This window comes from Schistocerca americana, chromosome 7 (assembly GCF_021461395.2).
Source record: "Schistocerca americana isolate TAMUIC-IGC-003095 chromosome 7, iqSchAmer2.1, whole genome shotgun sequence".
NCBI lineage: Eukaryota > Metazoa > Arthropoda > Insecta > Orthoptera > Acrididae > Schistocerca > Schistocerca americana.
In genome coordinates this window covers 615,055,662-615,069,749 of record NC_060125.1, presented here as the reverse complement: position 1 = coordinate 615,069,749, position 14,088 = coordinate 615,055,662, and positions in this window count along the sequence as shown.

Sequence of the window (14,088 nt, the reverse complement as noted above, 5' to 3'; positions counted from 1 at the left end):
TAGTGTCTGGATATGCTGTTTCGAGCCACTTACTGATTTAACGTAAGACCAGAACTTCCTAGGATTTTCTGTCAAGTCGGTACATAGAATTTTACTTTCGAATTCACTGAACGCTTCACGCATAGCCCTCCTTACGCTAACTTTGACATCGTTTCGCTTCTGTTTGTCTGAGAGGTTTTGGCTGCGTTGAAACTTGGAGTGGAGCTCTCTTTGCTTTCGCAGTAGTTTCCTAACTTTGTTGTTGTACCACGGTGGGTTTTTCCCGTCCCTCACAGTTTTACTCGGCACGTACCTGTCTAAAACGCATTTTACGATTGCCTTGAACTTTTTCCATAAACACTCAACATTGTCAGTGTCGGAACAGAAATTTTAGTTTTGATCTGTTAGGTAGTCTGAAATCTGCCTTCTATTACTCTTGCTAAACAGATAAACCTTCCTCCCTTTTTTTTATATTCCTATTAACGTCCATATTCAGGGATGCTGCAACGGCCTTATGATCACTGATTCCCTGTTCTGTACATACAGAGTCGAAAAGTTCGGGTCTGTTTGTTATCAGTAGGTCCAAGATGTTATCTCCACGAGTCGGTTCTCTGTTTAATTGCTAGAGGTAATTTTCGGATAGTGCACTCAGTATAATGTCACTCGATGCTCTGTCCCTACCACCCGTCCTAAACATCTGAGTGTCCCAGTCTATATCTGGTAAATTGAAATCTCCACCTAAGACTATAACATGCTGAGAAAATTTATGTGAAGTGTATTCCAAATTTTCTCTCAGTTGTTCGGCCACTAATGCTGCTGATTCGGGAGGTCGGTAAAAGGAGCCAATTATTAACCTAGTTCGGTTGTTGAGTGTAACCTCCACCCATAATAATTCACAGGAACTATCCACTTCTACTTCACTACAGGATAAACTACTACTAACAGCGACGAACACTCCACCACCGGTTGCATGCAATCTATCCTTTCTAAACACCGTCTGTACCTTTGCAAAAATTTCGGCAGAATTTATCTCTGGCTTAAGCCAGCTTTCTGTACCTATAACGATTTCAGCTTCGGTGCATTCTATCAGCGCTTGAAGTTCTGGTACTTTACCAACGCAGCTTCGACAGTTGACAATTACAATACCGATTGCTGCTTCGTCCCCGCATGTCCTGACTTTGCCCCGCACCCGTTGAGGCTGTTGCCCTTTCTGTACTTGCATAAGGCCATCTAACCTAAAAAACCGCCCAGCCCACGCCACACAACCCCTGCTACCCGTGTAGCCGCTTGTTGCGTGTAGTGGACTCCTGACCTATCCAGCGGAACCCGAAACCCCACCACCCTATGGCGCAAGTCGAGGAATCTGCAGCCCACACGATCGTAGAACCGTCTCAGCCTCTGATTCAGACCCTCCACTCGGCTCTGTACCAAAGGTCCGCAGTCAGTCCTGTTGAAGATGCTGCAGATGGTGAGCTCTGCTTTCATCCCGCTAGCGAGACTGGCAGTCTTCACCAAATCAGATAGCCTCCGGAAGCCAGAGAGGATTTCCTCCGATCCATAGCGACACACATCATTGGTGCCGACATGAGCGACCACCTGCAGATGGGTGCACCCTGTACCCTTCATGGCATCCGGAAGGACCCTTTCCACATCTGGAATGACTCCCCCCGGTATGCACACGGAGTGCACATTGGTTTTCTTCCCCTCTCTTGCTGCCATTTCCCTAAGGGGCCCCATTCCTGATTTTCAAGAATGACACAGTATGTTAGATGGTTTTAGATAAAAAATGACTGTACTTAATGCACTTACTGCTTAGATGGAGCAGCATGACACTTCAGAAATTGACTTACGTTGTTCTAGATTGCGTATCATGGAGAGAAGATTCGTTTGACAGCCACGTGGACCTGTTTTGAAACAGTTTATAGAGAGAATGCTTTTGATGTCATTGAATAGGACTCGTTGCGTTTTGTTTGCTCAAGTTAACTCGTAATATTGTGCTCACAATCAGTACTCACTTAAAAGAGGACCTGTTCCTGTCCTATGTTATCCTTGGGTGCATCAGTGTCTCCTCGTCTTCCTCTACTACCACTTCAAAAGAAATCGCGTCAATAGTCGTGCTGCTCCGGACCTCAGAAAGTTGACCAAATGGATATCTGTTTCGATGCAATGAAGGCCATTTTCTGACTCAGGGTATGAGGGACGTTCAGTCAGTAAGTAACGTAACTCAAATTTTTTCTCAGCCAGTTCGGTCGGAAAAATGCCGAATTCGTTGTGGGACGTGATGGAATATTTCCGCTTCAGCCCCTATAGTCTCATGAAGTTGGAATAGGTGCTGGCACTGTAGGAACACTCCCAAATAGCATATGTGATGGAGGTGCGTTCCAAGAAGAGAGCTGTCACTGAGTTCCTTTTATTGGAAAACCAGAATATCGCTGATATTCAGAGGCGCTTGCAGAGCGCCTACGGATGCCTGGAAATGAACAAAAGCACGTTGAGTCGTTGGGCGAGACGTCTGACCGATCTCCCGCGTGTCGGCTGGCGGTATACATTTGTGACTTCAGCAGTGTTGAAACGTGCGGAGACGGTGATTGACAGACCATAGTCAGGCACATCGCTGGACAATTAGACGCGTCTGTTGGTAGTGGTGACGTATTCCTCCACCAGTTGGGGAAACCAAAAGAGCGTGCACGTTGGCTTCATCGCCTTCTAGCACAAGACCAAAAAGAGCAAGGAGGGATCCCCTGTGCTTAGTTGCTTGACTGTTACGAGACTGATTGTGACAATCTTCGTAGAACATTCTCACAGGCGATGAAACATGATTTCATCACTCCGAACCGAAAACAAGACGGCAGTACATGGCGTGGCGCCTCACCATCTCACGTCGGAAGAAAAGGCTCAAAGTCGCACACTCAGCCAGTATGGTCATGGTGACAGTCTCCCATGACTTCTTGTGGACTATGGAAGTGATTCGTTTGCACTACCGTTGCTGTTAGTTGATGTTATCAAAGAGGAATGAAAATGAGTAGTAAATGGCGTGAGAATTAAAGGGGCAACAGGAAAGTTAACGAAAACAGTAAAGAATAAAATACTGGCAATGCTGTGTCACAAGGAAACGAAATAGTAGTGGAATTCTTTGTGTACATGAGCTAAGAGCTAGTCAAACGTCACTGTTTGTTTGTAAAAATCTCATTCCTGGTTTGCCTTTCTTGTCAGGTGCCTCCTTTTTTCCCCATTGTGGATTCCTTGTACCAGTACATTCCGTGATCATTTTTTCTGGGTATATTTGAGGTTAAATTCATATTCATTGGCTTCAGAGTACACTGGATAATTATCAACTTCCTCTTATGTTCATTCACAAAGGAAATCATCTTCCTCAGGTAGTGAACCTTGTACTTGGCTGTCCTGCTCTTTAAGATTCATATCAGGATCTTTAGTACTTTAGTTACTGTCTTCCTCCATTTCACCATTACACATGGTTGTGGAGAGAAGCAGCGATTAATACGATTAATCAATAAACCAAGAACAGTCTTAATCCCATTTATTGTTGTTACAATACCACCAACCGGTTTCAACCCATAGTTTCCTGCCGTTATGTAGACAGGAGTGACACCACCAGCAGTCGACCAATGGTGTAAACGCCCAGAAGATGACCCCTACGTCGGGTTGAAACCGGATGGCGGTATTGTAACAATAATAAATGAGATTAAGACTGTTCTTGAATTATTGATCATCATTTAAAATATTTCCTCCCATCTGACCTCTCACTGGATTTTTCTGAAGCTCTTCCAATACTGTCTAAATTTCGATGCATGTGGAATTATCACTGATAAAAAAAACTACTATATTCCAAAATCATGTTCAGTTACTAACAGTTACTAAACATCTAGTCCTAGGAACGTGCCACCATCTAATAGAATAATCTACATTTAGTGAGAAAAGAACTCAATTGAACTATGGAGTACTACAACCCGAAAGCCAGCTTCCTTCAACTCAAAACAAATATTCATATAGTCTCTAGCAACTGATAACACAGAAAAACACAACGAAAACCCATTTATTCAGTCAAAATTTTGTTTAAAATCTTCCCAGAATTTTCTTGTTATAATTCACCGGAAAATTACTAATAATTAATTCCACAAACTGATCAGGAATTTCTTAAAGCACTGCATTCTAAGTAATTTATGTTACTGCCAGGATACTCAATTAATGTAATGTATGGTCGCTTAAACTTTTGTTCAAGTACTTCCAAGAATGGATAATTTCTAAAGTCATGTGATCAGCATTACTCAGAAAACTTACTTCGTAATAATTAGGTTTACATTATAGGAGAAAGGTAACTAATTTAAATCAATAATAACTTTCATGCCTGTAAGCCTGTTGTTATTTCACGTCTCGAAATATGGTGGGATTATTTAATATTCAAAAGTTAATTTTAAATCAGGTTTACCTTTTCTTTTTCCCCTTCTTCTTCTTCTTCTTCATCATCATCATCATCATCTTCTTCTTTTTCTACCTCAATAGTACGATCCCTCTCTCGGCCCCTCGATACTCACGAGCTAATAGTTTTAGATTTTCGTCGTCCGGTGACGCCCTCCTGTGACAATAACGGAAATCATCTCCACAGGACTGAGGAACGTCTTATTCGATTTCAAAAAGTCAAACAGTATGGTTTTTAAATGGCTTACAACGCTCGTTATCCAAATGCGGGGCTTCTTCCTAAAGTGCACCTCAGAAGAAATGATATACAATCAGCTAAAATATGATTACACACAGAATAATGTTTTCACTATTTACGAAGTAGCAGACTGTTGCCGCCCCTAAGTTATCTTGGGGACTTTGTCGTCAAGGACAATATCCGGCCACACCGACAAATAACCAAATAAAATTAGAGAAATCCTGAAATAAGGGACCACATAATATGCACAACAAACATTGCAGAAGAGAAGTTGTCTGTCTCATCTACGCTAGCAGCGAAATGTCGGTGCCAAAGCCAAAGACACCAGAACTGATCATGAGCTTCGCAGAGAGTAGGAAAGAGGTTTCAAGAGAAGTTGGAGGATGACGGAATTGTTGTTTATGTTGCAGAACATTCATACTCGGGACCAAAATGGTTTTAGTTTTACTCTTCTTGATGTTTAACGAGACACAATAACATATTCTTACACTGACCAGATCCTTTTAGTGAAATAATTATTTTGGTGCTCGTTTATTTCCACTTAAGAAAATGTTTAGAATGTTTAGAAGGACAGGCGATTAATAAGAAGGCTGTGGAAGTAGAAATGGTTGATGTTCAGACCAGGTAACTGTAAGAAATGATTGTAAGCAATCATATTCACTTGTATATTAGGAACGACGTGTAAGGGTAAAGTTTCGAAAAACTAAAAGTTCCATCTCTAACAACAATACTTCTACAGTTTACCATAAGGAAAGGTGACATTTTTAATGGGATCAAGAAGGCTGTTGGGCATATTATGAGTAACTGACGGACCGTACTGCAAAGTTTATTCCTGTTTCCGTGTCTGAAAATCACAGGTGCTCAACTGAATATTCGATGCAATGTGTCTGGTACCTTTTCGAAGCATATCTCTAAAACTTCATTTATTTTAATTTGATGAATCTTGGGCCAGTCCAAAGGAATCCTGAGTGCAATACCTAAAAGTTATACCGGCACGGTACAGATCTACGAGCAACGATTAATATATTATTTATCCGTTGTTATATGAAATCGTACTATGTGCTGATAATGTGACGTTTCTGTAGGTATCCACACACGCTACACCAGCCTGACAACCGCGCACGTGCAAATATTTCGCGCAAGCAAACACAAGTCATCCTCGCCCCCACATAGCTCAGCCACGCATGAGCAATTTATGTAATCATAATCAGTCGCAGAAGTTCGTACTACAATGCCATCGCTTTGACTGTGTTTTCACTGGTGATTTGCTGTGTGGGAGGCGGGTTGAGGGAAGAGGAAAGCGAGATATGCTTTTAACAGTGGCTAAAGAAACAAAAATCTAATGTATACCCACGTGTTTGGCGTCGGGTCTGATGATAGTAACGTATCCTGCCCGTCAGGCAGGACCATAACTGCAACTTGAACGTTATCCATGTGAGTTAACGAGCGTTTCGCTCTTAAAAAAATGGTTCAAATGGCTCTGAGCACTATGGGACTTAACTTCTAAGGTCATCAGCCCCCTAGAACTTAGAACTACTTAAACCTAACTAACTTAAGGACATCACACACATCCATGCCGGAGGCAGGATTCGAACCTGCGACAGTAGCGGTCGCGCGGTTCCAGACCGTAGCACCTAGAACCGCTCAGCCACCCCGGCTGGCGTTTCGCTCTCATTTAAATATATGAACGAAAGAGTCAGCTTACAGGAATTGTGAAACGAACCCTGTCGTCCAGGGCCGTTTGCCAGAAAGGGCACAGATTCACCACGTGATGGGAAAACTCACAGACGCCTATTGTCTATTGAGGCCTAAGTGCTGTAGTGTGCGAGTGAGACAGACGAGAAACTACGTCATAGGGAAACCCAAGGAAGCATAGTAGTGTTAAATATGGCGGCCCTAAGATTGGCCATAAAGGAAACATTTATGAAAACTACTTAATTCTGTAGTAATTCATGGAATTAACCCACAGTTATTTTAATATAACATCTATCATAAATTTTCATGGTGATCCCAATAAAAATAGAATGTTAATCATATCTATAATAGTTTGGGAAAAACTGTCAAAAGGAAATTATCAAACCTTGTAACAAAGACCTGAAAGCTAAAATACGAACGCTTTTGTTGAACTTAGCTATCGACGTTACATATAGAATCGCATCATTAAAACGACAAATGTTGTAAATATCAGCTCTGTAAGTTTATTTGTTTAAAAGATGTAATAAATTTAAATTATCAGTATTTTCAATTACGCATCAGGTCATCATTTCCTCCACACAAAACACACTGAACGATGACAGCATGACACATTATTGAATCATTAGGTAATAGAATATTCGTCATAAAGTTTAGTGTATAATAAGATATTTTGTTCTTTATTTATTTATCAGAAATCATTTTTGGTGGAAGGCTACTGGCCGTGACATTCAAAAGTAAGAAGGGTATTGTATCGGTTTTGTGTAAAAGAATTTAACGTTTTTATTATGTAATGGATTTTATTGTTACTTGATTTAGAACGTGAAAGTAGTCTTGCTTTGAATATTTAAATATGATGAAATGTAAAATAATGTAGAATAAGTCGTAGCCAATCAGATGGGCGGCTTCAGGTATAGTGTGGCAAATCTATTTAACAAGTACTTTATATCCGTTACTGATAGAATGGGATTTTCAGGATCAGTAAATAATGCCCTTGAATATCTGAAACTAGCCTTTACAGATAGGTTCAGGTACATGAATATGTCACTCACTTCACCAAAAGAAATAACTTCCATAATAAAATCTTTAAAAACAAAGGATTCTAGTGGTTATGATGAAATATCAACAAAGTTAATTAAGGCATGTTCTTGTGAGTTTAGTACAATTCTAAGTTACTTGTGTAACCAGTCAATTATAGCTGGGACATCTCCTGACTGGCTGAAATATGCAGATGTTAAGCCTATATTTAAGAAAGGGGATAAAGAGATGCCATCGAACTACAGACTGATTTAACTTTTGTCAGCATTCTCAAAAATTTTAGAAAAAGTAATGTACAGGCAGCTTCTCAACCATCTGAACACAAATAACATATTATCAAGGATACAGTTCGGATTTCTGAAGGGTTCTGATATCGAAAAGGCTTTTTACACCTACAGTGAAAATGTACTTAATTCATTAAATAACAAGTTACAAGCAGCAGGTATTTTCTGTGATTTGTCAAATGCATTCGATTGTGTAAACCACAACATCCTTTTTAATTAATGAGAATTCTATGGTGTCACGGGCAGTGCTGCAAAATGGTTCAAGTCATACCTCGCTAACAGGAAACAAAGGGTGTCAGTGCAAGGGGCTAGTGAATTAAGTCATCGGTCATCATCAGAATGGGATGAAATTACATGTGGTGTCCCACAAGCATCCATCTTAGGGCCATTGTACATTAATGATCTCTCATCAGTTACACTGCCAGAATCAGAGTTCGTTTTGTTTGCAGATGACACAAGTATTGCAATAAATAGTTTGTCAAGTGTAGTTCTAGAAAGAACTGCTAATGATATTTTCATAGAAATTAATAAATGGTTTAAAGCCAACTCTCTGACATCAAACTTCGAAAAGACTCATTATATGCAATTCAGAACCTGTAAGAGGTTTCCACACAGCATATGCATAAAGTACGAAGAAGAGCAGATAGAAGAGGTTGGCAGTCTTAAATTCCTGGGATTACAACTTGATAATAAATTCAGTTGGGAGGAGCACACCACAGAACTGCAGAAACGCCTTAACAAGTCTGGATTTGCAGTTCGAGTGTTAGCAGATATAGGCGACATAAAAATGAAAAAGCTTGAATACTTTGCCTACTTTCATTCCATAAAGTCATATGGTATGATATTTTGGGGTAACTCTTCAAGTCAAACAAAAGTTTTCAGTGTCCAAAAGCGTGTAAAATGTATTATTTGTGGAGTAAATTCACAGACGTCTTGTAGAAACCTCTTCAAAGAACTGGGTATACTAACTACTGCCTCTCAGTACATTTACTCCTTAATGAAATTTGTCCTAAATAATATATCTCTTTTTCTAACAAACAGCTCAGTTCATACATACAATAGCAGGAACAAAAATGATCTGCACAAGGACTTAAAAGCACTTACTTTAATTCAAAAAGGGGTCCACTACTCAGAACACTCATCTTCAAAAATTTGCCAGTAAACATAAAAAATTTAGTTACAAATAAAGGTCAGTTTGAAAGGAGCCTGAAAGACTTACTAGTGGCCAACTCCTTCAACTCCATTGATGAATTTCTTAATAGAAACAAATGATGTATTGTATATATTCATACTATTAGTATTGTTATTTCAGCTTTTTTTTAAAAAAAAGTGCCATGTTCCACATCCACGATGATCTCCTCAACACGGATCTATGGAACGTAAAACTAATCTAATCTATCTAGGAACTGCCTTAATTAGCTGAGTGAAGGTCTTCGGCGCGCGGGGAATGTGGCCGGAGACGGGCAGAGGGACAGTTCTGGTCTAGACACCAGATTGAGAAGCGAATGCGGACAGTCGGTCTTTAGGTAGCTAGGAAGTGAAAAATTTCTCGTTGTGTGGTATCGCGGTACTTATACTCTGAGCGGTGAGCAGACGCGCGCCTGGTGTGAACTCATAACTTTTCGCATAGGTAACGTGGTGGAGTGTCGAGCTTGTAATTCGCGATGGGATTGTGAGTGATCGACCTGTGTCAAATGGATATGCGCTCGAGTGAAATAGTAATTCTAAATACGACCACTTTCGCAATTAGTTTGCTTTCTGAATAAACATTATTCTAAGCAATTCGCAACTGTATGGCCTACATGATTTATGGGTCGTTAATTTAGTTCCCGATAATATTATTACTATTATTATATGTTACGTTAACTTTTATTTCGCAAATTTGCCATCAGCCACACAATTTAACCAAAGGGTCACAAGGGTCTAATTTAGGGCGTGTGATGCGACATGTGCGGTTCAACCCCTAGACGAGTTTGAACCAAGACATTTCGACGAAGAGGAACGGCATGTGAGCCCGAACATCTTAGGGATGTTAGCTCACATCCAGCACTTCTTGTTTTCCTGGCAACCTCTTCATAGCCATGTTCTATCCTGAATCTTCTGTAAACTGTTTTTTCTTTTTCTTTTTTGCTGCTTGTTGCACTATTCCCAGACACCATTCTTCCATTTCTTCTAGTTCATCATTATTATGCAGTCTCTTCTCATCCAGTGTAATTGTCAATTTCTTTACGTGTTTTCAGTATATGTCTTTTCTCGCTTACATTTTGTAGCACAACCCTGTTACTTGTTTCATACGTTCGTTACACATCTTCCATTCTTCTCCAGATCCAAATCTCAAAAACCTCCAACGATTTCCACTCTCCCTGCAACAGTGCCCATGTTTGTTCCTTATTTGCTTATTCAGTTGCTTATACCATTAGCTCTTCTGAAATACTTTTCTTTCGGAAAGGAAAGACTGTGACACGAGCTTTTGTTTGGAAAGTGGCAGTAAAGTTAATCTTCCACGTGATAGTCAGACTGAGAAAAGGGACAAATTTAAATTCAAAGAAGTTTACTGTCACATTATAACACTATTCAACCATTCATATGAATTTATAATTTTCTTTTGCATTTAAAATTTGTGGCACTGTAACTGTGATGTGCAAAGAAAGTTTGAAAAGTGTGATATATGTGATGTTAGAATGCTTTACTAATGTACATTTGCAACTTATGTAAAGAAATATGTGAAATGTAAAACTTACTATATAATATTTTGTCATGGATTAATGAAATGAAAATGTTTTTGTGTATAATTTAGTGCAAGTTATCAATTACATAAAATGGTACACGCTTAGGGACAATGTGTAGGATATGTGTTATAAAAAGAATGGAGTGCTTTTGTACTGTACGGAAGTTAATGCGGCAAGCGTAAAAGATGGCTTTGGTTTTTGGCGCGCTACCTGTAGAGCGAGCGGGAACCAGCGGACACAGTGTGTAGGCAGCAGTGAAAGAGGCAACGCTCTGACGGAGCAAGCAATGCCTTGCCTGAAAATTGTTGGTTGCACATTAGCCTCGGGTGGCGTCTGCTGAATTATTACGGCTAAGGTACAAGTTGTTGGGCTACGTTATGGACGTTAAAACGACGCCAAGAAGAATTAATCAGCCCACACTTCAACAGAATTGTGCGCCGTACCATAGGTAGTGCAGCCGACATTACTATCCGCCGCACCCAACGTCTACAACCAACTACTTACGACCTACATAATTAGAATTCTAAAATCGTGAACCATTATTTAAATGTTACCTCATTCTGGAAACATTCTCCAGACTGTGGCTAAGCCATGTCTCCGCAATATCCTTTCTTCCAGGAGTGCTAGTTCTGCTAGGTTCGCAGCAGAGCTTCTGTGAAGTTTGGAAAGTAGGAGACGAGGTACTGGCCGAAGTAAAGCGGTGAGGGCAGGGCGTGAGTCGCGCTTGGGTAGAGCACTTGCCCGCGACAGGCAAAGATCCCGATTTCGAGTCTCGGTCCGGCACGCAGTTTTAATCTGCCAGGAAGTTTCATAACAGCGCACACTTCGCTGCAGAGTGAAAATCTCATTCTGGCATTATATAATCTATCTGACACCTTCCAGTATCTCCAGACTTCTTCCATGTATACAACCTTCTTTCATGATTCTTGAACCAAGCTAACTTTTTTTGTATAATTATTGTGTTGAGACATCAAATTTAGTTCACCCTGTTATTTATTCCTAATCATTCACCTACATACTGTACTTTCTTTGTGTTCAGTTACGAAAAGTCCGCCCCTGGTAGCTCAGTAGTCAGCACGACGGAATGTCATACCTAACGGCCCGGGTCCGATTACCCGACTGGGTCGGAGATTTTCTCCGCTCAGGGACTGGGTATTGTCCTTATCATCATCATTTGATCCCCATCGACACGCAAGTCGCCGAAGTGGCGTCAACTTGAAACTCTTGCACCAGGCGAACAATCTACCCGACGGGAGGCCCCTAGCCATACGGCATTTCCATTTTCCAGTTATGAAAACAACTGAAGTGGCTCACTCAGTAACTACAAGATCTAATTTTCGTCTTTGAATAAACGGCCGAAAAAAATTGCTGTGAACTAATTTTTAAAGTGAAATTCATTAAATAAGTTTTCAGCATAGTAGAGATATAATTCTTTCAGTTACATATGAAATTCAGTACAGCACAAAGAGTTAGGAAAAGAAAATTGCTCATGGGGCTCAGTAACACTGAAGTAGAATGGCATGTAAAAGCTGAATAACAATTAGGGTGACAACATCCTCCCTACCTTTGGCTTTTGACATATCATTTGTATACAGAAATATATAAAGAAAGTGCCTTAATATATTTAAATGTGTGTATTATGCTAATACAGTATTGAAGTATTTAATTTGTTGGTATACAAAATACAAGCATAGGAGCCCTCCGAAGCCAATTTTTTTAATTTTTATTATTATTTATTTTTTGGCACATAGTAATGATTGAAAATTCGTGGCCCTTCTTGATTCTTGGTGTGTATGTATGTGGATACAATAACTGAAAGATTCAAGTTCCTTTCTCAGAACTATACCCTCAAAATTATATTTTTTGTGAATGCTAGGCAACATCAGGAAAGCAGAGCAATTTAATTTTTTTGCCTTTCTGAAACTTTACCATTTCTTTGCCTAGATTGCCTGTCGACGGTAAATCCATTAGACGGACCAGTTAATGAAATCGATACAGAAGGTCCTAGATTCAGTATTATTTCATTTTTGCTGCATTTCTTTCTAACAGCTAGAAAACTGTTAGGAAAAGGAACTAATAGTCTGATTTCCATATCAATTACTGATACATTACGGTCAAATTCTGCAAAAGGATAACATTATATTATGTATACAATTCCACGTATAATAGTGTTATACGAGGCTTTTCCGTACACAGGACTTTTTGTTCAGTTGGAGTGTAGTGTTACACGTGGCTCCGCGTGACAGTACTATCTGTAGCTCCCTACAGAGTAAAAATGCTTTCACAGGTCTGAAATTTCGTAGTAGTACTAATATAACAGCAGCCGGTAGTGTTATAACATCACATAAGGTACTAGGATCTCATAAAACAGCAACCAAGAGAGCGATGACTTTAATCGATGCTGAGGAGTGCATGCATGGCTCCGTTAGGAATGTCTCTCGAGTCGTTCCCTTATCATAAAGCATTGGCCGGTCGTCTGTTAGACTGTATCTTGTCTTAATCACAAAATTCACCATATGATAACAGATACCCTTACCTTAAATCTCTTAATATTTATTGTATTTACTGGCTCTACCCATTCTTTTGATTATTGACTGAACCTGAAAGTGGATTTTATGATCATACACATGGTGTCTTACGTTGTCTGACCCTGTAGCGCTCACATGTGCCATACAGTTACTCAGTAATATCAGTCCAAGAGATACGGACAGGAAGTCTCTTTTCAACGAAATATCGGCTGTTGCGTCTGGCAGTCATATTGGCTCAAGGCTATACAATAATCATTCGTGGTTATAAACCTGAAATTGCAATACTACAGTAACATGATGGTTATATACGTAAGTCATCTTTCTCCCTTAGCAGGTGGAATCTACATAATTTCATACATTAAAATTAAAATTTTATTACATAATTTTTATGTTTTCGCAAAATCTGAAAAGTAGTCAGTTGACAGATTTGAAATTTGGAACAACGTTATATGAGAGTACGCGCGTTTTCTATACACCAATTTTTATTATACGTAATGTATACATAAATATCTAATATATAGAAGGGAAAACTTGTTACTAGAAATATCGAAACGTTCTTGCACAATTTGCTTCAGATTTTTTCGCAATACACTAACGAACTTTCTGCCGGACACGGAGAAGCATTGTCAACAACAATCTGGAAACGTTCTTGGCAGATTTATTTAAAACTCTACAAGATACTCTAATGAACATTCATACAGACAGTAGACTACATATTTTAATGTATGTAATATCTAAATTAACGTGTAATATGTGAAAGGGAAACATTATTACGGAGTACCTCTCAAGGCACTTGACAGATAGACTTCAAATTATTACACGTCACTCTGACGATCGTTTGAGCGACTCTAGCATATAACAAAGAACTGGAAGAGATACGCTATTAATCATTCAGACGGACACAGTATACACATTTTTCTTAAAACAACAATGTATAAGTTTTCTGTTAAAACCTACTGCGAGATAGAAAATGGTCTGCCATGTCCCGCTGAAAAATATGTGTAGTATTGTTTCATTTGTCGTAGCCAGTTTTAACCAGGATAGAGGGGCATTTTAACCATCAGACTATTGGTTTCTCTCATTGTTTCTCATTATATACAATTTTACACAAATTATATACACATGACACTCTGCAGTTTTCTTTCCATCCTCCGTGACGGATT